General features: G+C 42.9%; 1 protein-coding gene and 1 long non-coding RNA gene across 2 annotated transcripts in view; one reads left to right on the plus strand and one right to left on the minus strand.

The window, feature by feature from the left end:
- LOC310757703 overlaps positions 1 to 23,299 on the minus strand; it is a 421,645-nt gene that overhangs the window by 252,105 nt on the left and 146,241 nt on the right. The gene's annotated exons all lie outside the window — the stretch shown is intronic.
- Positions 1 to 23,299, plus strand: part of EEFSEC (eukaryotic elongation factor, selenocysteine-tRNA specific) — a 263,572-nt gene that overhangs the window by 170,866 nt on the left and 69,407 nt on the right. Inside the window, exons 9-10 of the mRNA XM_083603068.1 lie at positions 621 to 725; positions 13,928 to 14,071. The gene's annotated coding sequence lies outside the window, so the exon portion shown is untranslated. The remainder of the gene's footprint in view (positions 1 to 620; positions 726 to 13,927; positions 14,072 to 23,299) is intronic.

Raw genomic sequence — 23,299 nt, forward strand, 5'->3', positions numbered from 1 at the left:
TCACAAATTGGGATTGCCAGGTCAGTGTAGTGTCAGTGCTGTAGCTGTAAGAAAGTTCTGTAAATTTCTTAGGCCAAATTTGTTCCAAGCCAATGTGTTCTGCTGCTGTTGTTTGTTTGTTTGTTTGTTTGTTTGTTTGTTATAGTTGTTGTTGTTTGTTATAAGTTCAGAGCCAATTTTGCTTTGAATGAAGTATGTGCGTAACCAATTCCAAGTGATATGTGACAAGTCTTGTGAAAGTCAGTTGTCACTCTGACTATGTTAAGATTTTTGGGAGTGAGCGTTTAAAGGGACTGCACATTTAGAACTAGCACTGGAACACCTCTCATCCATTGTCAATATTTCTTTATCATTCTATTGTTTTTATTCATTGATTGTATTGCTATGGGAAAAGAAAAGCCAATAGAATATTAAAGAGGGGGGGGAAAACAATTTTAAAAAGAGCTAGGACTGGAACAAAATAATGGTCTGCAGGCAGACAACATTTCCTTAGTAGATTCTTTTGGGAGATGTTAGTGAACCATATGTTGAGTACGGCAGCAGAGAAAGAAAGAAAAGAGCGGAGAAGGACCCACTGCTTCTCAGAAAATTAATTATTTTTCTGTTGTTGTTTAATATAGCTCTTTAAATGTTTTGTGTGACATTTTACAAAATACGAGAGGACCCAGCCCCTGTCCTGACAAGTTTACATTCTGAAATTCAACTCAGGGAGATAATGGAGGGAGGTAAGAGAGAATATTTCAGTTATATATGCTTAGGCTTAGTACAACGTAATGATTTCTGTCAAAATCTGCTGGCTTAATATTGCCATCGCTTGCCATTTTATTATTTCTAATCACCACAGTGCTGATTCTAAGCATTCTGACCTTAATAATCAATAGAACTTGTTTGGCAGTAAATACATTTACAACGCCTGAAACAATTATGTTTCTGAAAAATTAGGACAGTGGGTTTTTGCTACTGACTTTTAGACCCTTTCCAATAGGGAAACAATTGTTTTGTCCTATTCTGGTGTATTTTTGGCAGTAGTGAACTCTAAAAGAAAAAAAAATGCTAATAAACATTGAGGACATTTCCTACTATATAGCCTTGCAAGATGGCACATTTGGTGTCTAATCTAGTTTGGTCAGTGCTCCTTTAAATCAAAACTGAGTAAAGTGCTGTGTGGAGTGATCTTGAGCGATTTCTGCTGAGTGAGTGAGTCCCAGCCAAAGCTTTAGCACATCCCTTAGGATTATGGGGTATGCTTTCAGCATAATCCGTGAGGAATTAGGCAGGCGAATTCAGTTATTACTTAGTATGACTTGTGCTACCAGACCCACTGAGGGGAAAAAATTTATCTTTGTAGAAGAAAAATTGCACTTTCTCTTCTTGTCAGAGTCCTTCATAGCATACTTGCTATATTCTGCTGTGGATGGTCTTGGTATAGTAACACAGATGTGTGCACTTCTTATGCACAGTTATAGTACCATCTCAACCCTCTGGATCCATGGTGGTTGTGGTTTTTTTTTTTCCATTTTACGTTTTGATGACATGGTCTTCATTAATAATAACAGTAGCTAGTATTTATATTGCGCTTTTCTTGCATATCTCAACAACTGCAAAATTGTTACTTTTTCTGCATCTTACAGATATAAAGGGCTGGGACAATAATGGCTTGCTTGAAGCCACCCAGGGAGCTTACAATTTGGGACTAGGATCAGTGAGACCCAGGTTCAAATTTCCACACAGCCATGAAGCCCAAAGGGTAATCTGAAGCCAGCCCCCATCTCTCGGTCTAACTGACCTCAGTGTTGAACTGAGGATAAAATGGGTGAGCAAAGAATTTTGTGCATCAACCTTTTGGGGAGAGACAAGTAAAATTTCTAACACATAAATGGATGAGCCGAATTTGAACCCTCGACACCCAGCTTATGCTCATTGTCAGTGCCCTGCATGAGTTCTCTTTGCAATACCTCTAGTGGTCCCTGGTGTTTCATCAAAGCAAACCTTCCCACAACATTGTCTTATGTGAAACAGGGTCCTGGCAGATGAAACACCAAGGAAACAGCCCATTAAGATTAGGGTGTGTGTGTTCTGATTTGTTCCCCAACTTCACCAGCCAATCATTCTCTTTCCCTTCTTTTATCTCCCTCCCATGATAAAACAAAAGCTGAACAAAAAATTAGGGAGAAGTATAGGATGTTAGAGATGGACCCTCCCCCCCCCCAAAAAAAACAACCACCTCCTTGACTCCTTCCAGACATCCCCATTCTTTTGATGTGGCTTGATATAGATTCACAGGAAGTGCTAATTCCAGGTCAGGAGTTCATGTTGAAAACTGTGTCAGGGAGAAGACTAGACTTGAATTTTTTCTGCTCCATCAGTTTTTAATATGCAGGCAGATTTTAAGTATCTTTCTTCCATGTGCAGTTCTGAAGTGGTGTAGTCCCAACTTCTGTGTGGAATGTAGCATGCAGAATGAAGCTTTGCATAGGTTCTCAATCACAACAGAACAGGAGCTCAGAAGTGTGGACAACATGCTCAACTGAATTCTTATTATTATCATTATCATTTATTACATTTGTTAGTCACTTTATCTTGCCCAAGGCAACTGAAGTGATAGTGGATGTAAACACGGTCAATCATGGTTAATACAGTGGTACCTCTGGTTACGAACTTAATTCGTTCTGGAGGTCCGTTCTTAACCTGAAACTGTTCTTAACCTGAGGTACCACTTTAGCTAATGGGGCCTCCTGCTGCCGCCGCACTATTTCTGTTCTCATCCTGGGGCAAAGTTCTTAACCCAAGGTATTACGTCTGGGTTAGCAGAGTCTGTAACCCAAAGTGTTGGTAACCCGAGGTACCACTGTATAGATTCGCTTCTTGCCATTCTATAGTTTGTGGTTCAGCAAAGCTGCCATTTATAGGACAATGAATGCCAACCATTTCTCTCTTGAACATTTATTCTATTTCTCTGTATTCTTTTTTTCCTGTCAAGGAGATGTAGGTGGCTTCCAGAGGGTCACTATTTTCAGGTGGGATTCAATCGCATACAAGCAGATTCAGGTTGTGCAATCAGAGTTGACTTGCAGCTCTTGCCCAACAAACCCGCTAAACCCGCTTCTCCCCAAACTGGATTCTTTGTGATAAGGAAAGTGACAGGAAAATGCACTGGAAAGTGTGGGATAAAATTTGCTTGGTGCAATATGGCCTAACTTCACAAACAAATCAGAACTAATGCTCAATAAACAGCCGGCATCACCTCATCAATCCCCACAAACAAATTAGGTTGAATGCTCAAGAAACAGGTTGTCTGGAAGCAACCATAGTCTGTAGTCCACCGTGGGACTTTGCCCTTTAGAAAACCATTAGAAGCCAAGACTTAACCTTTGAACATATATTCTAATAAAAAAGGGAGTGCCTGTGCCCATGTTTAGAGTCCACTTTTTGCACCATTGTGCAAACATCTGGAATAGGGGCAGAGCATCTAGATCAGCCTTTCTCAACCTGTGGGTCCCCAGATGTGGAACTACAATTCCCATCACCCCTAGCTAGCAAGGCCAGAGCTCAGAGATGATGGGAGTTATAGTCCAACAACATCTGGGGTCCCACAGGTTGAGAACCGCTGATCTGGATGAACTTAAGTCTTTTAGCTCTCTCTCTCTCTCTCTCTCTCTCTCTCTCTCTCTCTCTCTCTCTCTCACACACACACACACACACACACACACACACACCATAGAAAGAGTTCTAAGACTCCTGGTGTACTTCAGTTTAGCTTGAAAAATATCCTAATGTTCTCAAATTCTAATTCTATATTAAACCTCTGAGTGAGGGTTATTCTGTATGTCCCTCCACCTTGCCTGCCACTATGAACTTACTTATAAAGGACAGAAAGCTAATAACTGCTTCCCCCGCCCTCCCCTTCTAGTTAATTCTGAAAGGAAAACAGAAGTGCACCCAGGAACTTTGATTATAATGTACTATTACCACTGATCTCTGGCTACTGTCCTGAGGCTGTTGGATACACATTCAGAAAATGAGTGAAATGGTGGAACCAAATGATTACAGGAAAATCAAAGCTTTTAAAGACATTTGTAGGATGAACAGATGTTCAAACGTTCTTTTATTTGGGCTCCAGACAGACGCAGCTGAGATTTTGCTTTCATCCTGGTAATCGGTGCATTATGGTGTAATTTGTAAAAATGGCATTAAAAATATTAACAGGGTCATATTGTGATCTACTGACTCTGTATCATTAAGCCGTGAAGCTCAAGAATGGCAGCAGGGAAAACGAGTTAAATGTTGTGGAACATGCTGTACTGCTAGCATATTTTGCAGGAGACAATGCTCCATAATTACTGCAAAAGTAAAAGGTTTGAAAGAGATATTGAGAAAAGACAGAAAACGCAAGATCCATGCTAATGCACAGGACTTGGTGCATCCTGGTTTGAGTGGGAGAGTTGGGTTTGTGTGGGGGAACCATACGTGAAGTTGTTTTCGGGAGAGGACAGTTTTTCAACAGCTTCTCCCCTCTGCTGGAATTTATTTCACCTTAATTCAGGGTTTGATCCTATGGAGCTCAATTGCTGCTTGAAGATGATCACAGTAATGATTATTATAAATTTACATTTGAGTTGCTCTTCTGTTTGCAACACTCAAAGTGATTTGCAATAAATGAAACCAGAGCTTAATAACACAGATGGAAATGCTCTTTATTTTGTCACAGTTAAATCAGTTAACATCGAGACTGAAAAGAAATCCAAGTCCTCCTAATTGCAGGAATTTATGACAAATTCCATAAGTATAAAATTATAACACCAGAGCCTTTACCAAGTTGCTTCCACACCAGAGACCTCTAGAGCTGCTGAGGCATTTGTTTTCTTTTTCCATAATTGTCTAGAAGTGGAATTAATATAGAGGTTCCCTACAAACACTTAATAGAGCACTGTTATCCAGCAATGCCCTTCCTTATAGCCAATATTATTCTCTGTCGTTAACTCACAAATACCGGTAAGTTCCATTCAGCAAAAGTCCTTTCTGGTGTTAATTGAAAGCTTCCTGTGTTCAGTTTCAGCTTGTTTTTGTTGCTTTCCTGCTTAGCACAGCTGTAAGATTAGTGATTAAATGCCCCCTATTTATTATTTCCCCTATTTTCTTTCCGTTGTAGTAAACTAACTAGATAGAAGCTGTCATTTTTACACCTTCCATGGGAAACACATGCAATTCCATGGGAAACTTAATACAATAACCGATAACTAAACTTGCTGTGAAACTGACCTGTTGCTTTCAACCACGATTTCTTGTTCATGTGGCACAGCAAACTAGAATTGGTGGAAGGTAAGACTAAACTCTGGTGAAATCCTTCTCCCAGCCTCACGGAAAAAAGAGTGCACATGCGTGATGTTTGGCTTAGGCTGTTTCCTGCTCATACAGGTAGCACTAAACCATGGTTAGGGGAGGGGTGATGAACTACCTTTTTGTTTGGTGCTTTTGAGAAGAGCTATAAAAATGTCTGTCCTGTTCTATGTTCTATAATTTGGTCAACATGATAAAATATATCAAAAGAAAGGAAGAATGCGAAGAATACTGGTTGTACACAGTGGGTTTAAACCAACTCACCTGGCCTCTCCCTGACACAGTTTTTCTATGGTTTTGTAAATAAGCAGAATAGAAAACATAGCAAAGCTTTTGCTTGTGTGTACATTGAATTGAATAAATGCACATGCAGTACTTTCAAAATAAGATGGAGAACTATCTGGAAGAATGGGTAAGACAATCAGTATGAATGTCAAATGCATCACAAAGGTTGGACCTGGGTCAGAGGCAAGAGGTGCTGAGATCTGGACTTCAGCTACAGAGGGGGAAACGCAGAGTCCTGATTTGTCTATGTGTTTATATGCAACCTTAGGGTATTTTAACCATGACATCCAATGCACTTTTGAGCCACACCAGTGTGAAAGCAGTTTCAAGAGGTTCATTGCCAGAGTAGTCCTCTTCCCCCATGAACTTTCATTTATCTAGAGAAAACCACTCCAATATTTCAGTAACCCAAAGTTTAAGGATCTCCAAGCATAAGGATGTGTCTATTCGCTATTGCCACCAACTAAAGCTATTGTGCTTTCTGAACATTTTAATTTTTTAAGCCCATTTATCCTGTTGGTGATTATTACATTTTCATGGAGTTCCCATATCACCCACAGTTTAGAGTAATGGGATGTTTTATTTTGGCAATAACTCCATTTTGGGGGCTTGAGCTATACATGTGGGGGCTGTGAATGTAAAACCACAGTTAATATTTGTCTCATTAGATCAGAAGCCACGTCCTGGGGATTAGACTGTGTAATGCACCTATCCATCTCTGAGGGAAATGGAGTCCACATCATCATGTCAATATTCCTCTATTTGGTTCCTTCTTTATCTCTCTCAATACAATTAGAAAACAGCGAAGAGTTTATTTTAAAAGAATGAGAAAATAATTAAACTCCCTAGGTAATAATAATTCAGTGCACTAGAAACTTTAGTAGTTGTATTTTGTCTCTAGAAGGTGAGTTCTTAAGAGTTCTGTGCTATTTGCATAAAATGCCTTGCATGCAAGACAGAAGAATGAATATTTCAGATCATAAAGCAAGTGATGGCAGCTATTCTTTCTATTAACCACATTGCATATTGCTCCTGGAACATTTCTGTAGGGGTATGCAGTGAAACTTGAGGTAAATTCCAGAAACCTGAGGTAGTCGTTCATTAATATTTGAGAATTTTGAAGTTAAAGCAATTTGTGTGTTGTTTGTCTATTAGTTGTGCTGGTAGTTGTTCCACTTTGTCCCTCAAACTAAGGGCCACATTGCTTTTACATGGTGATGTTATGGTAAGCTTCCCAGATTTTTAGATTGTTGTGTGCGGTGGTCAGTCTTGTGAAGCCTTCAACACAGCTAGAGATCATGGCTGAAGGAAAACTTTGAAAAGGTGTATTGAATCCTGACCACAATAATGAAATTTGGTAAATAGCAAGTGTTGCTGGCTTCTCTGCCATGTCAAAATGATTGTATTGAATCAGTCCTAATGTATTTCAGAGACTTTGGAAGCTCTATGCCAGGGTTGGGGAACCTTTGGCCCAGAGGCAAAATACAGCCCTCCAACCCTCTCTATTTGACCTTGGGGACACTCCCCTCCCCAGCCACACCTCTTATTGGCATTCCTTTGTATCTTCCTTGAGTGTTGTTGCTTGGCTGGGATATATTAATGAACTCTCATAATGTTTCTTGCTTGCCTGGATTGAGAAGAGACAGGGATGTGTGCTTGTATGTAGAAAATCTACTGCGCAAAGGTGCAATTTACAGTTGTTGCTCTACACACTTTTGCCTCCGACTTCACCTACCACCAGTATGTGGCCCTCAGAAGGTTGTCCAGAAGAGGCTGTGGCCCTCAGGCAGGAGTAGGTTCCTCACTCCAGCTCCCCCAAAATGAAGGCACTTACACCTCCCATGAAGTCTTGAGTGAACCACTAGAGAGCAACATATGAGAAGCAGGACAAGAGTGAGGGGACTCTGGGTGCTGTGTTTTCACAGTGCTTGAATTTCACACACAGCTTCAGATTGTCTAACACACACACACACAAAATGGTGTGCAATTTTAGGTTTAACATTCACACAGCAAACACATGTCAAATTGGTACTTAGTTGATGAAAGGTGTAGGGAACCTTGTACTTCCTAGGAAGTGTTGACAGATTATTTTTTTTTTACCGTTTACGTCTGATCAAAATGTCTGAGCAAATGGGAGAACAGTACAGTTCTCACCATCTGGCAAAAACCATATTAAGACATTTCTCCTCGTTGTTTGAAGGGGTAGAACAGATCTGTGCTTGCTGGCCCCTCTCACCCTGTCACGGCCCTTCTGCCGGGCCCTACATGTTGGTCGGAGAACATCTGAAGTGGGGCTCCTGCTCTTTGCATGTAGATTCTCTGTGTGATTTTGAAGCCTACATAAACAGGGTTCTAAATCACCTGAGGAGCCTACACATATAGAGGAGGCTCCCTGCTTTGGATTTCTCCTCCCTTGTGCGTGGAGAGCAGTGGGGCCTGGCAATGGAGGCATGTATGTAGGTGAAAGCCCAGCAAATGCATCCCCGCTCTTTCCCTCATGCGATTCTAATCACGAAAGGGAGACGACTTCAGCGGGCCACAGTCTTACAGATAACTGTCTCCCTGTGAAATTATGCACACGTCATGCTAAGTTACTGCCTTGAAAGGACATCCTGAGGGCAGGATGCCTGGTATCCTGGTTCCTATTCCTGTTTGATTTGATGGGTTGGCAGAGTTGTCCACAGGCAGCTTGAGAGACGGGGCTTTCTGAGCTACCTTGCACCCTAACAAAAGAGATTTGTTCGGAGAGTGCTATTTGTCTCATGTTACTGAAATGGGTTACAAGGGGTGGGAGGCACAATAGCTTTGTCCGGAATCATTTACTTCAAATGCTAACACAGCATGCTCTTTGAAAAAGCAACAAAACCTTCTTCAGTTGGTACATAAAGCCTGCTAATTTACAGCATTAGTTTTGCCGGCTAGTTCTGTTTCTTTAATTAGGAATTTTAATTAGTACATGCTGCGTATTAAGATGTCGGAGCTGTTACTGGCAGTTCAGCATGCAGAAGGATCATCTGTCTCTCCAGGGCTACTACATGGCAGGGATTAGCTGTGCACCCTTCTACCTGCGGGTGTCTTTCACTCCCTCTGCCAGATCATCAGCAGCATTACTCTGAATAATGCACACGTGCCTAATCAGCTCTTGCGGGTTTCAGGTTGGAAACAGTAGGGTCCTTTTATTTTCTGTTTCAGGACAATAATAAAAAAATAGAACAAGGGTTAACACACATAGAATGGAAATTGTGTGTAAACAGTTACGATTGTGCGTGTTTGTATAAAGTAATGGAGACTGTGCACATATTGAATACAAGGAATTTGTACATTGCCCAGTCTATATGCAGGATATATATATATATATATATATGTGTGTGTGTGTGTGTGTGTGTGTGTGTGTGCGCGCGCGCGTGCATACGTGTGTGCGTGTGTCTGTCTGTCTGTCTGTCTGTCCGTAAATAAAATAATATGCAGTAGTACCTCGTGTTACAGACGCTTCAGGTTACAGACTCCGCTAACCCGGAAATAGTGCCTCGGGTTAAGAACTTTGCTTTAGGATGAGAACAGAAATCGTGTGGCAGCAGCAGCGGGAGGCCCCATTAGATAAAGTGGTACCTCAGGTTAAGAACAGTTTCAGGTTAAGAATGGACCTCCGGAACGAATTAAGTTCTTAACCTGAGGTACCACTGTATTCTAAAGCAGGGATTCCCAAACTTGGGTCTCCAACTGTTGTTGGACTACAACTCCCATCATCCCTAGTTGACAAGACCAGTGATCAGGGATGATGGGAACTGTAGTCCAACAACAGCTGGAGACCCAAGTTTGGGAAACTCTGTCCTAAAGACACTGCAGTCTCTATTGACCTTCGTTCCAAGTAAACAATTCACTTCGTCAGCACTGGAACCGCTGGAGCCTCTCACTGCTCGGAGATTGGGGTGCATACAACAATAGTTTAGCTGCTCTGGAAGTCTTTGGGGTTTAAAGTGCTGGTTATTACCATTTAAACCTTAAGGTAACCTGGACCTAAAATAATCAGACCTGTGGGCATGCAAAATTGGGCCTTTTTCAGTGGTACCCAGCAAACTGTGGAACTTCCGGCAGAGATTAGGCTGGCTCCAGCTCCAGGATCCTTTCAGAAGGTTCTCAAAACCTTCCTCTTCACTTTAGCTTTAATGGAGGGCTCCCTGGATCTTTCCTGTGAATCGTGGCTTTTTACTTAATGGTAGTATATCTTGTAGGGACGCGGGTGGCGCTGTGGGTAAAACCTCAGCGCCTAGGACTTGCCGATTGCATGGTCGGCGGTTTGAATCCCCGCGGCGGGTTGCGCTCCCGTTGCTCGGTCCCAGCGCCTGCCAACCTAGCAGTTCGAAAGCACCCCCGGGTGCAAGTAAATAAATAGGGACCGCTTACCAGCGGGAAGGTAAACGGCGTTCCATGTGCTGCGCTGGCTCGCCAGATGCAGCTTGTCACGCTGGCCACGTGACCCAGAAGTGTCTGCGGACAGCGCTGGCTCCCGGCCTATAGAGTGAGATGAGCGCACAACCCTAGAGTCTGGCAAGACTGGCCCGTACGGGCAGGGGTACCTTTACCTTTACCTAGTATATCTTGTATTGTGCACTTTTATATTGCTAGGTGGAGCTGGTACTTATTGGAGCTTGCAAGCTGCTTTGTGAAGGAAGTTGCTCAAAAAATGCTGGGTATTTAAACATATAAAATAACTGGAACAATAGTATTGGGAAACTGGAATAGAAGGAAACTCTAGATGCAGCAGGCTGAGGTCAAATCTGTGCATTCCCTATTATTTATTTTATTTATTTGAAATAGTTACCTGTAGAGAAGAAATCGAGATATTGGTATATGACTAGGATATTTATTTATGGTAAGGAAAAATACAATATTTAGGAATCCACTTCAGATTTTTCTAGCTGCAGTCCTAGAATATAAGAATCTGGAGGCGCTCCCACCCACGTTTTGCTTGATCTCTGTCTCCACAAACAAGAAGTAACTCCGGAAGACTGTGCTAGGCCCTGTGATGAGTACTTGTTGATTAATCAGGTTAATAACTCCAGTTGTTTTAGTAAAACCATACTCTGCTCAGATCACTTGCCTGAATTTTCTTAGGTGCCTGAAGAATCATAATAAGTGTATTTGGTGGAACATTTATTTAAAATATTTCTTAATATCTGCATCCCTCCCCCATCACACCATAGAGTAGGGGGAGAGGAGTTGTTTTGCTTCCCCAGCCTCAAGCCCCTACGTTTTCAGTAATGTTCAACATCTAAGACATATTTGTTTGCACAGGAGTCAAATTCCCTAGCTTATTTAATGTGTAAAAAATCCCATGGGGTAGCCATGTTAGGCTGTAGCCGCTAGGTCACTGGCACCTTAAAGACTTTAGAAATTTATTATAGCACAAGCTTGTGTGGACTCAAAAGCGACATCTTGATGGAGAAGATTGTAAGTGGGCAACAGAATGGCAATGGGATGCAAAAACTATAGTCATAGAATCATGAAATTGTAGAGTTGGAAGGGACCCTGAGGGTCATCTAGTCCAACCTCCTGCAATGCAGGAATCTCAACTAAAGCACCCATGACAGATGGATGTGAATTAGAGCTTATTTTTTGTTGTTGAATAGGCACCTGGGCTTGAGCATCTCTTCCACACTGTGTTAATATTTTAAATGCCAGTCAACCTATCACTGTATGTTCTGTATATAATCTCACCTCAAGGTCATGTGATACCCAAATAATCCCAGCAGAACGTTCTACCTAGGCCCTGGAAAATGGCCATTAGTTCTGCTTACTGCCCTTGTTCAGATTTATATACCGTAGATAGATTATGCACCCAAAAGAGCTTGAAAATGTATATTTCCAGTTATGCAAGCAGGAATTAGCCTCACTGTATTTTACACGTAAACTAACAAATGAGGGGAGAATCTGAGCAGCCTCTAGGGACGGGGGTTTGTTTGCCACTGGGCTACTCTATCTCCAACTGGCATCGGCGGAAACCTGAGTGCGCCATTAACGCTCTGCAGCCTCTATTTGCTGAGGCACTTTGTGAACAGAGCCAGCTTGTTCTGCAGACTGACGTCCCTTTATCTTCTCTGTCCGACTATCCCCTCCCCCTTTCGCAACGGGGCAGATGATGACACTGGAAAATAAAAGCCTTGAAACTTGGGCTCCAGATTGGTATCCTGCACCTGTTGCGCTGGTGACGAAAGGGTCTGTGGGCTTGCTTCGTACTAGAGGAGTGTGCAAATACGTGCCAAGGGCCTAGCGAAAGGGTCTGCGGTTACTGAGGGAAAACAGGTTTATTCAGTGGCGACTGCTAACAAACTCTTGCAGGAAAAACAACAAGGAGCCTTGTGCCACCTTAAAAAAACTAACAAATGTACTATGGCACCTGCTTTTGTGGACTTGAGCCCACTTTGTCGGGTGCCTGTAGTGAAATCTTACCTGGCAGATACAGAAAGGAGAAAACTGTAAGGTATATGAATGGCAACAAAATGCAAAAATAAAAATGACAATCAATGGGAGGAATTCACCACCACATGCTTCTGATTGTTCTGTCAGTGCAAGCATTTCTGCTTGCCAGATGGAACAGACCCCCTCCTTCTCCCCCTGCGCACAGGTGTGGGGGGTTCCACTGATCCTCCAGTGTGGATTAGGGGGAGGAGAGGGGGAAAGCCCCCATTGTGCTAACAGGAGCCCTGGTGCTGGCTTCTGCTACTGCACCAGGTTTGTGGAGTCTGGGGCAGTGATCATGAGAGCTTTAATTTTTGTTGAATGGTTGCACCTCTTAACCATAGAAAGTTAGTGATATTTGTAATTGTTGGTTCAGCATTCGGCAGTGCAGATGTTGTCAAACTGGGAGCTGTAAGTTAGGACAGAACTTTGGTCTTGAAGCAAAAAGAGCAGAGTTCAAATTCCCACAACTGTGAAACTCACTGCATGATCTTGAGCCAGTCTAATCACCCTTACATTGGACTATTTGTTGCCCTGAGCTCATGAGAAGAAAACCAGGGAATAAATGGAACAAGAAAGTGCTTGACTTGCGGAAGTAAACATACCAGCAGCTGTTCCAGTGACATCAGTGAAATAATTTGGTTATAGACACTGCTTTTGGTTTTCAGTCCTCCAGTACCAATGAAGTTAAGCCAGATCCTCCTCTTCCTTTCTGATCGTGGTAACAAATCCGGAAGCTTATTACCGTTCCTCATTTCCCCCCATCATTAACATTTGTTCTTAATCCATGCTACCGCTTTACCTTTTTGAAGCTGCTATTTTGAATATGAAGTTGTACAGTCCTGATACTGTGATGCCTACAAGAAACTTAATCTGAGAGGAGTCTAGTACGGTATTACACCTTGCTCTGCTCTATGTGCTTTGCCCTCTTCGCCTTCACGTTGAGGTGCTTTCAAGCAAATGACAACCGCCAATGAAAACTTAAAGGATACTTGGTATATTAGACCCATGCTGTGCTTGCTATCAAAATTGCTTCTGTGTAGTTTGGGCTTCATGCAACTGCTAAATCACACAACAGCTGCAGATCACCTGACTTGCTATCTGAATTTGGTCAGATGCCATTATCAGTCTCACCATTATCAGTGGCCTCCAAGAAGGCAAGCCACACAAGCAGGATGAATCCAAGTGGTTAGCCCCTTTCATATAGTATGGCAGGTGTGGGGTGGCCCTGTTGTGTGGGTGCAGGCTTTGGTGGAAATCTCACCACTACCATATTATATGGGGGAGTCCAGAGAGGCATGTCTGGGACACTTCAGAAAGCTCTGGAGAAACTCAACTTCTTACTTGATTCCCATGGCTAAGATATAGCTTTATGATGTATTCACGAGCATTGCTGGTCATGTCTGAGTCTGAATGGATATTTATGATATTAACTGCATGGCTTTCATACCTACTAAGCATTATACAGTAAACCCCATCAAGCCCAATGAAGTACACCTTAAGATAAGATAAATTTGTATGTTTTAATACGAGAATGCATAGGAATCTGTGAACTTGGGGAGATTTTATTTTGAGATCAGTTTAGCTGAAAAGACAAGGATCACAATCATGAGGCATGAACCTTCTATGCATATCATTTTACGTGTTGGGGCTCCTTCAGACCTAATGAAGATTGTGTGGAGATCAGGCACATGTGGTCCTGCTCCCCTGAAAAGGGCTACAGTTTTGGAAATTGACATGGAAGGATAGAAGGGGTCTTCTTGGCCTTATAAGATCTTTTTGGCTAATGCAATAATTTCCTATTTTTTCTGCCGCCCCCCTGCCTTTCCCTCCTTGTTCTGTGCAGAGCCTTGGTTACCTCCTGGCTTGTGTCTTTAGAGGTGTCTATGCAGTGAAAGTCCAATGATGGGAACATTAGAAAGGATTTGGCAGCCCAGCAATCCCTTTAGTTCAAAATTCTCTGGCATGCTTATTGCACATTGCCTGCCAGGTAAGTGGATCATCTGTCCTTTTTTGGCCTAAGCCGCTTCTGTTACTTTGTGTGGTTGTCATTCTTAAGCTATGAAAAATAGCATGAACTATTCCACAATGGAATTTTCATTGTCCCATTTCCAAGGCCTGTTGGGAGTTTCTCCTGAATCGTTATATTCATCACCTATTATTTCCAGGCTGAATTCTCCTTGTCCACCCCCACCGCTGCAGGTCTCCAATCCACTCATCCTCCTCTCGTCAGTTTGTGAAAGTAGCTCTTGTGGCAGCAGCAAATAAAAACAGAGTAAAAGTGGTATAGGACTCTGATTCTTCCTCATCTCCCATCTATCTATTTATCTTCTGGTAGTGAGTGACATGAACATAAGCATTCAGCAAAGGCCTGACATACACAGTTCAAACATTCTGTCATTATCTGGACATAAATATCCCATTGAAAAATAAACACCTGGCATACACACACTTATATAGAATTTTACTGCTTTCACATCTGTGTGGTATATTTTTCCAAAATGCTGCAGTTTAGTTCTTCTTTTATTCCTTTCCTCATCTATAAAACCTGGAGTGCTACTCCTATAGTGTATGGTAAATTCTTGGCTTAACAATGATTCGGGTGCCTATATATGTGTGCTTTTTCATCTACTTGGCCGCTGATCACCTCTTTCTGAAAACCCTAAAAATGCTATTATTAAGATTCTCTGCCGTACCTGGAGATGCCAGGGATTGGACGTGGGACCTTCTGCATGCAAAGTGAGCAATGGCCGTTCTTGCACACATTGCACACAGATGAAAGCCAAGGGGCATGTGCAGCTTAAACTGAGCCTCTCCCTAACACTCATAACATCTAGTTGCATCATCATGAATTAGTGGAAAAGCACAGTAAACACATGTAATGCTGCCTGCCTTCTCTGTGAGGTCTACGCCATGCTGTCTGCAAAGCCATTTCTGAGGAGAAGGAAAAAAAACCTGTGGAAAGCAAATGATTGGCAGTAGCCCTTTAGATTTCTGTTGTTAATGCACCAGTAATAAGATAAGCCTTATCTTTAAATGTTCATGGAATCGAGACTTTGATGGAAACAGGCTTTTGGGTTAATATATTTTTGATAGATAAAGCAGAATAAAATGGAGAGAGCAGGAAAGCCTACTGTATCTGGGGAAATGCACAATTTTATTTTTTTTAAAAACCCACCAAACTCTCTCTACCCAGTGTGGTGTGTGGTTAATATATGTATATAAATTGTTTGCTTCTCTGTGCCTTTTCAGTGTCTGTGCCTTGTAATGAGTGGCAGTCACCCAAGATAAAATCTCGCTCTCTATGCCATTGAAGATGACAAATGCCATCATCTGTTGCACTGCTGCTGCTGAAGTCCAGTGAGGGCTGGGGTTTCCACCAATTGTTAGTAGTCAGGAGGGAGAGGGGGTGTACAGTGGACACTTGGATTTCTCAACTGTTGAGTGTTCATTTAGCATGGAAGGGACCTGATGCCACTAGAGCACCAGCCCACCATCTGATCTGTTTAGCATACCAGCCACAACCTAGTCACAAGGTGTCCAGCATAGTAGCCCCACCTTTCAGCAGCAGCCAGAATTGGAATCATACAATCGTGTTGGAAGGGACCCCAGGTGTCATTGAGTCCAACCCCTTGCAATGCAGGAATCTCAGCTAAAGCATCCAAGGCAGATGGCCATCCAACCTCTGCTTAAAAACCTCCAATGAAGGAGAGTCCACCACCTCCCGAGGGAGTCTGTTCCACTGTCAAACAGCTCTTACCGTCAGAAAGTTTTTTCTGGTGTTCAGCTGGAATCTCCTTTCTTGTAACTCGAAGCCATTGGTTTGAGTCCTACCCTCCAGAGCAGGAGAAAACAAGCTTGCTCCATCTTCCATACGATAGTCCTTGAGATATTTGAAGATAGCCAGATTCTCATGAGGAACTAGCCTGTTTCATGTTAGGGACACTCTGTAATGCCTGCTTAGTGAGAAGGGCAATGCACTGGTCAGAAATTTATGGGAGAGTGACGAATGTTAGTCTTGAGGCTCAATAATTAATTGTCCTTGTTAAGGCTCTTCATTCCTCAGCAGGAAGGCAGAGCCTAGGAGGAGTTTGATCTGACATGGATCTGGGGACTCAGTTGCTGGTGGGACTCCACTGGAACAAGTCATGATCTGTCCAGGGTACTGAAGCATCCATCTCTGACTACTGTTCTCCTATTAAGAGTTCTAGTGTTGTTGTTGTTGTTGTTGTTGTTGTAAAGATGCACACTCCATCTCTGTTTGCTTCCCACTTGGACATTACTCCAGTGACTGCTGGATCTACTTCTTCTAAGGCTCTCCATTGACTCCGCCTTGTCAGGGGTTTTTTTTTAATTAAAACATGTGATTGGTTTGCAAAGGTTGTTTGTTATAGGAGATATATCTTCAAGAAATAGGCTGTGGAAATTGTACAGTGCAAATCTTGGATGTGCACCTGAAGACTTGTATGTCTCCTGTAAGACATTCTTGTTGGTGAAATGTAGGTAAAATTCATAATCATGATTTTGACTCTTGCAGCAGTAAAGACATAAAGTGCTAGGCATGGATCTCAGCTTTTGCAAGGTATGGGAAGGGAAACCCCAAACTAAATTCTGTAAGATCACCTGAAGCAGAATACATTATTTTGCAGGAGGGATTCAGTCACATACTGGCAAATTGAGGTTTGTAACATTATAGCAGATTAAAGCACTCTGGTGCAACAACCCCGCTTCAAACAACCCCAGACTTTTGTAGTAAGGAATGTGATGGAAAAATGCACTAGAACATGTGGAATAGGGATGGATGGATGGATGGATGCATGGAAAGTTGTGTAATATCCACACAAGCAAATCATGATGAGTGTTCAATAAACAGAGAACGTTGAATAACCTCAATGCAAGCTTTATGCAAACAAATCAGGATGAATGCTCAGAAGGTCATCTGGAGTCATGGTTAAAATGTTTGATTTAATAAGCCAATGACCTTTCATTTTCCTGAACACGGTTTTTGTCATCAGGAGCTTGGGGCACTTCTGTGTTAGCATTAGGTGCTCAGTCTTAATTGAAAAATAGCCCTATGGTAGAAGGGCAGTGCACAGCAACCGGGGCAGCTGAGGGAAAGGCTTGCACAGCAGTTTCCTGACTTCCTCAGAACTGTGATGGAGGAAAGCAGCTAAGACCCTTTTAAGTAAACCACCTATTTCTAGATAACTACTCCTGTGCTAGCATTGTAAGGGAAATAAACAACCTGCAAGGAAAAAAATATATTAAGAACATGGTACAGCTGGGGAGGACATTTGTCACTTGTCATAATCCCAGGCACTGCCCAATAGCGATCCTGCCTCAGCTCACATTCATCACATTTTTCATTTCCCCTGAAACTCAACATTTCCTGTTGCACAAGAGTCAATCTAATTTTACTCATCAGCCATACTATCGATTCAAGGAGATGGATCTATCAGTTGCTTTACTGTTCTGTCTTACAAGTTAAATAATTCTAGGACTCAAGTTCATTCAGAATAGCAGAACATCAGAATCTGAGCTGATAACCCCATGCACCCACCTCAAGGTCCAGCAATCAGGGGTCTGGTCAATAAAACTGATGGTGTTTTTAGTTTTTTATTATTGGAACTGACCTGTAACAACATGGGTGCTATCTAGTAGAGGGGCACGTTTACATTGCTGTAGAGCACTTAGAACATACACTTCCCATTTCGCATGACTGTAACAAGTACTTAGGTCTCTTTATGACTGAATTATGAATGTTGCACTCCTTTTTGCTAGTCTCTCTAGGCTGTAGGCACATGTTTCAAAATTGGTCTGTTTGGGGCCACTTCATACATGCTTGCTCTTCATCAACTGTAGCATCAAGTGATGACTTGAGTGTGTGAATGAGTCATTGTACGTCAAATAACATAAAAAAAGCTTTTGTAGCAACCGCCAAGCACAATGCTTTTTGTTGGAGTCTGTTCACACCAACTATTGCACTGGCATTCGTCAACCAACCAGGCCACGGTTTCAAAGTATTCTGACTTCACCACCTCTAAGCCATTTTTCAGATTCATATCTTGGAAACCTCCTATAATAAGAACAAAAGAAAAGCCCTGTTGGGTCAAACCAAAGGCCCATCTAGTTCAGCATCCTTTTCTCACAGTGGCCAGTCAGATGCCTATGGGAAGTCTTCAGACAGGACATGATGACCACCAACTTGGATGGCTTTAAAAGAGAATTAGCCTTATTCTCCATGAATTTGTCTATCACTGGCATGATGATTATATTCTGCCCCCATTCTCTGAGGTAATCTGCCTCGGAAGACCAGCATGGAAACACTTCATCATGTTAAACTGCTGCACAGTGATATACCAAGAGATCTGAATCTCGCCTTGATTATATGCAGGACAAAGGACATTGAGAAGGTGTGCATGAGGGCACACCATCTCATGCTACCAGTGTTCTGTTTTTAAAAAGAGCCATGCAGATTTATATTGAAGACCTGTCTGTCTACCCACAGTCCATCCTCCTCTCACTCTGCGTCAGGAAGTGACGAATATCCAGCAACATTAGTTCTGTTATTGTACAGTGGCTGCTGGAAGGGAAGATGTGCTGCTGTTTGACCGTTTGTCTGGGGGCTATTAGTAGTTATCCCAGGCAAGCAGAAAAATGTCCAAGTGCACCTCCCTGAAATAGGTTGTGTGGTTATTTCGTGGGGAAATAAAACCATCTAGCATGGTTTCCTTGATTTTATGCTGTGGGTGTTTGGGACATATGCTGTACCTCAGAAGCATTTGGCATCCTAGCATTCCCCTTTCTGGTGCTGCCATTGCCTTTCTCTGCTGCCAAGCCCATTGGGACTGGGAGCCCCATCCTTGACCTTGAAGACACAGGGCGCACCTGTTAGGATGCTTTTGGCAGCTGTGGCTGATTCCCAGGAAGGCAGTGAGACAGAGAAACAGCAAGCTTTTTCAGTTCTGTTTATTAATACAATTTACAGAGATGCACCAATTCAATGCCTAATGTTGGCCAGAGTGACGCTCCACCCCGCTTCTCCATTACTTCCCTATTCATCTGACTCCTCCTGCCTCTGATGGTGGCTGGTATGTGACAGTTGCTTCTGAGCTCTCTGGTCTGCTATTCTCAGCAAACACCTGGTTTGGGGGAGGGTATGGATTCTGGGGTACTCTCCAGAGACAGCGTCTCATTCAGCCGGTGCTAAGGCTCTACCTGCTAAATGCTACCCACTTCCTCCTCCTCCTCTCCCATTATTTCCCAACCTTTGCCTTCATCTCCCTCTCTCCCTGTGCCAAACAACTCCTGGAGGTCTATGCTATCTGCCCCTTCCTTCTCTCTAGGCGACGCCTGAGGTGGCGGTCTCCACCATTCTTCTTCATCTGCCCAGTCCCTGACAGCACCACTTGGTTTAGGAGGCCTGAGTGAACAAGCCAACATGGGGCCGTCCTGCAGTTGTGCGTGTGTTTACGCAGGTTATGCGCAGCTGGATCAGGGAGCCACCTAGTCCTCCCCATCTCACCTTCCCACTGATATGCCCAGTGGCTACCCAAACCCACTGGAGCACTTTATCTTGCGCTCGCTGCTGCTGCTTTCTTTATTTATAGGCCTCCGGTCCCGATTGCTTTCCCAACAGCCCCCTTGCACTAGGTAGAGCCAGGCAAGAAAAGCGAGCGAGCGAGCGAGAACGAGCAACTGCGGCAGAAAGTGATTAAAAAGAATAATTAGCATTTGCCCTCGATAAATGAGCAAAGGCATTAATTAGACTGATTTACTCTTGGCTTTTTCTCTCCTCCCCCCTTCTCTCCTCCCCCCATTTCCACTTGCAGCATCCCCCCTCCCCTTCTTTATCAAATGGCAGCCTGTGACTGCCCCTTTGGTACATTTTCATCAGCTTTCAGTGGTTGTCAGAGCTTAACACCCTCCTTTCCTGGAGCCCAGGCAGTCTGCTGGTGCTAATGGATATGGAATGCAGCCAGAGCTGATAGCTGCTAGATCTCCACTGGCTTACAGGTGTTTCCATCCTTGCTGCCATATTATCTGCCACCGTGTTCCCTTCTTTCCCTTCTCCTCCTCTTTTCTTTCATTCCCTTTCTTCTTCCCCTCACCCCCTTCTTCTCGCAGCCTTCCAGAAGTAATTACCTTTTTTTTTTACCCTGGCAGTTTTCTCCTCTCCTTCCCCCCACCCCTTTTTTCCAATTTTGTTTTATTTTATTTTGTGCGATGTCCCGGTGATCAAATCAAAAAATTTTTGGCATGGTGACAAGCAGCGATGCTGCTGCTGTTGCCTGTTTGAATGTAATTACTAGGATGAAAGGGAGAATTTTAATTAAGATAATTCCCCCCCCCAACACACACACACAAACCTATTTTTGTCCCTGTATTACAGTGAAGAACAGTGGGCTGCATTTTTTTTTTTGTTATTTATTACTTAGGGATATTTGCATTATATCACATTATTTTCCAGTCCAAATGGAGGCAGAATCAAGGGGGTATGAAATTTTATTTCTGGACTTGCAAATGTGGGCTTAAATGCTTCACCGATGCAAACTGGGGGAAAGGGTGCAGATTTGTTAAGTGGACACATTGCTCTCTAAATATTGTGGGTGAAGCCAGTTGGAAGCACCCATGCTCCATTTCCCTCCAGCTTTCTCAAGTATTCCTGTCTGAATGTGAAAAAGGTAGCTGTAGGCAGTAGGAAGGCCCTGTCGGTTTCAGTTCTCTCGGTTTCCTGTTTCCCCAGTCTTAAATTCAGTTCTCGACATTTTGCAACCATTTGTTGATTTACAGAAAGTCACAAAAAAAAGTCAGCACTTTCATACAAATTTCTCCTAATAAACATATATTTATATACATAGCAGGATGGGTTTGTGGACATGTGGGTGCCATTCCTACTGTGTTATAGATAAGGGGTCCTATGGGATTGTGCCTCCCTGCCACCGTATTTGTTTCTGGACTGATCTATTCCCACAACTAAGGGAGGGACCATAGGTTTCAAAGTCAGTATTACACTGTAAGTTGGAGTGATGACGTGAGTGTGAAGACACTGTATTCTTCAGCGTACAGTGTTTGGACTTGGTTATTTTTTTAAATTCTAATCTCGATTTTGATTTGCATAGATCAAGAAACAATTAACTTTTTAAAAAGACTTTAGAATTTGCTTTTATAGGATATGGTGGTGGCAAACAACTTAGATGGCTTTAAAAAAGGGATTAGACAAATCCACAGATGGACTGTGGGAGTTTTAGTCTAGCAACATAACGTCAATCCTGGCCCAGCTGCACTGGCTGCCAATTAGTTTCTGGGCCCAGTCCAAGTGCCGGTCTTGACCTACAAAGCCTTACGTGGCTCAGGACTGCAATACCTCAAGGACCACCTCTCCCCATAGGAACCAACCCAGACCCTGCAATCATCATCTGAGACCCTTCTTAGTGTCCCCCTTCATGAGAGGTCTGGAATATGACAACACGAGAACAGGACTTTTCTGCGGTGGCTCCCCATTTGTGGAATGCTCTCCCCAGTGCTATTTTTTTTAGAAAAAGAGGTACTAGAACTCACCATGGATGCCTCTGTTGTTCTTCTATAATGACAATGGTGCCCACATGGGAGCTGCTGGGAACTGAGGTCTGGCTGAAAAAAAGCCCTGTCTCTCCCCAGGAAGGCTCGCCTGGCGCCTTCACTACATATATTTAGGCATGAGGCAAAAACATTTCTCTCCTCCCAGGCCTTTGGCTAATTAAACAATCTATGGTGTTTCAAACTGTGTGGTGTGGTGTGGGTGGTGTTATTGTTTCTGTTTGTTATTATGGTATCTGTGATCTTCAGATGAAGGATGGTGTAGAAATCTAATAAATATTAATAGCAATATCTGAAGGGCACTTTGTGAAATAGGATGCTGGCCTAGATAGGCCTTTGATATGATCCAGCAGTGTTCTTCTTATATTATGAACATAGGAAGCTGCCTTATACTGAGTCAGGCCACTGGTCCATCTATCTCAATATTGTCTACCGACTAGCTGCAGCTCTCTGGGATTTCAGAGAAATTCTCTCTCAGTCTTATCTGGAGATTCCAGGGATTGAAAGTAGGACCTTCTGCATGTAAAGCAATTTTCTACCACTGAGCTATGGCTCTTCCCAAAACTTTGGAATAGTTTAGGAACCAATAAATCTTGAAAAGCTACTTTGAAGAGTAGATGACACATATACAGTAGACCTTGGTTTTCGAATGTAATCTGTTCCGGAAGACTGTCCGACTTCTGAAACGTTCGAAAACCAAAGCATGCATTTCCGGAAGCATTAGCATCCGGAAAACTCAATCCGGAAGCATTCAAAAACTGAAGCAGTTACTTCTGAGTTTTCAGCATTCAAAAGCCAAAACGTTCGACTTCTGAGATGTTCAAAAACTGAGGTACCACTGTATATCACATTTGTAAAACAACAACAACAGCAATTTAATAATAAGTCTCGCAGGCAGGGAGGGAGCAGAGTCTCATTACAAGGCTTAATTCAGAAGTGCCTGAGACTAAAATTCATGGCTGGACTAGACCAGTGCTATTTTTCTAGAAAAAGAGGTGCCAGAATTCAACATGAACACCTCCCTCGTTCTCTTATAATGGCAATGGCGCCCACCTGAGAGGTGCCGGACCTGAGTCCCAGTGAGTTCTGGCTGAAAAAAAGCCCTGCATTGGACATGGTAAACTCCCGTTGAAAAGGATTTGTAAGGAGTCTTCTTGGATTTGCTTGTAATGGCTGGCCACAACTAAAAACAACTTTTTTAATATATATATATAAAACCACCACCCAGTAATTAAAACCAGACCCAGCTCTGTCCTTGCGCTGTGCAGGCGTGCAAGTCTAAAGCATTCATGACACAAGTTCAGGTCAGGAGGGGAGGCGGAGAGAGGATGGGTAGGAGTGACAGCAAGACAGTCTCTCCCAGTTCCACAGTTAGTCTCGTAAACATCTTGGTTATTTCTCTTAACTTTTATTATCCATCCTCCCTTGCGTGCCTCGGAGAGCAGATGGCATGAGTATTAGGAAGCATCTAAATGCAGTTCAGACAAATAGCCTAGGGGAAAGTGTGGTCTGAAAGTCACGAGCTGCATTGCAGAAAGCTTCTGGAGAAGATTCCAGAGTTGGTGCCGCAAGCACAGTGGGGGAATGGATGTAGTTAGGGTGTTCTGCCTGGGTGGCACCACCTGATGCTAGGGCTTTG

This window comes from Podarcis filfolensis (genome assembly GCF_964270895.1).
Source record: "Podarcis filfolensis genome assembly, chromosome: 2".
NCBI lineage: Eukaryota > Metazoa > Chordata > Lepidosauria > Squamata > Lacertidae > Podarcis > Podarcis filfolensis.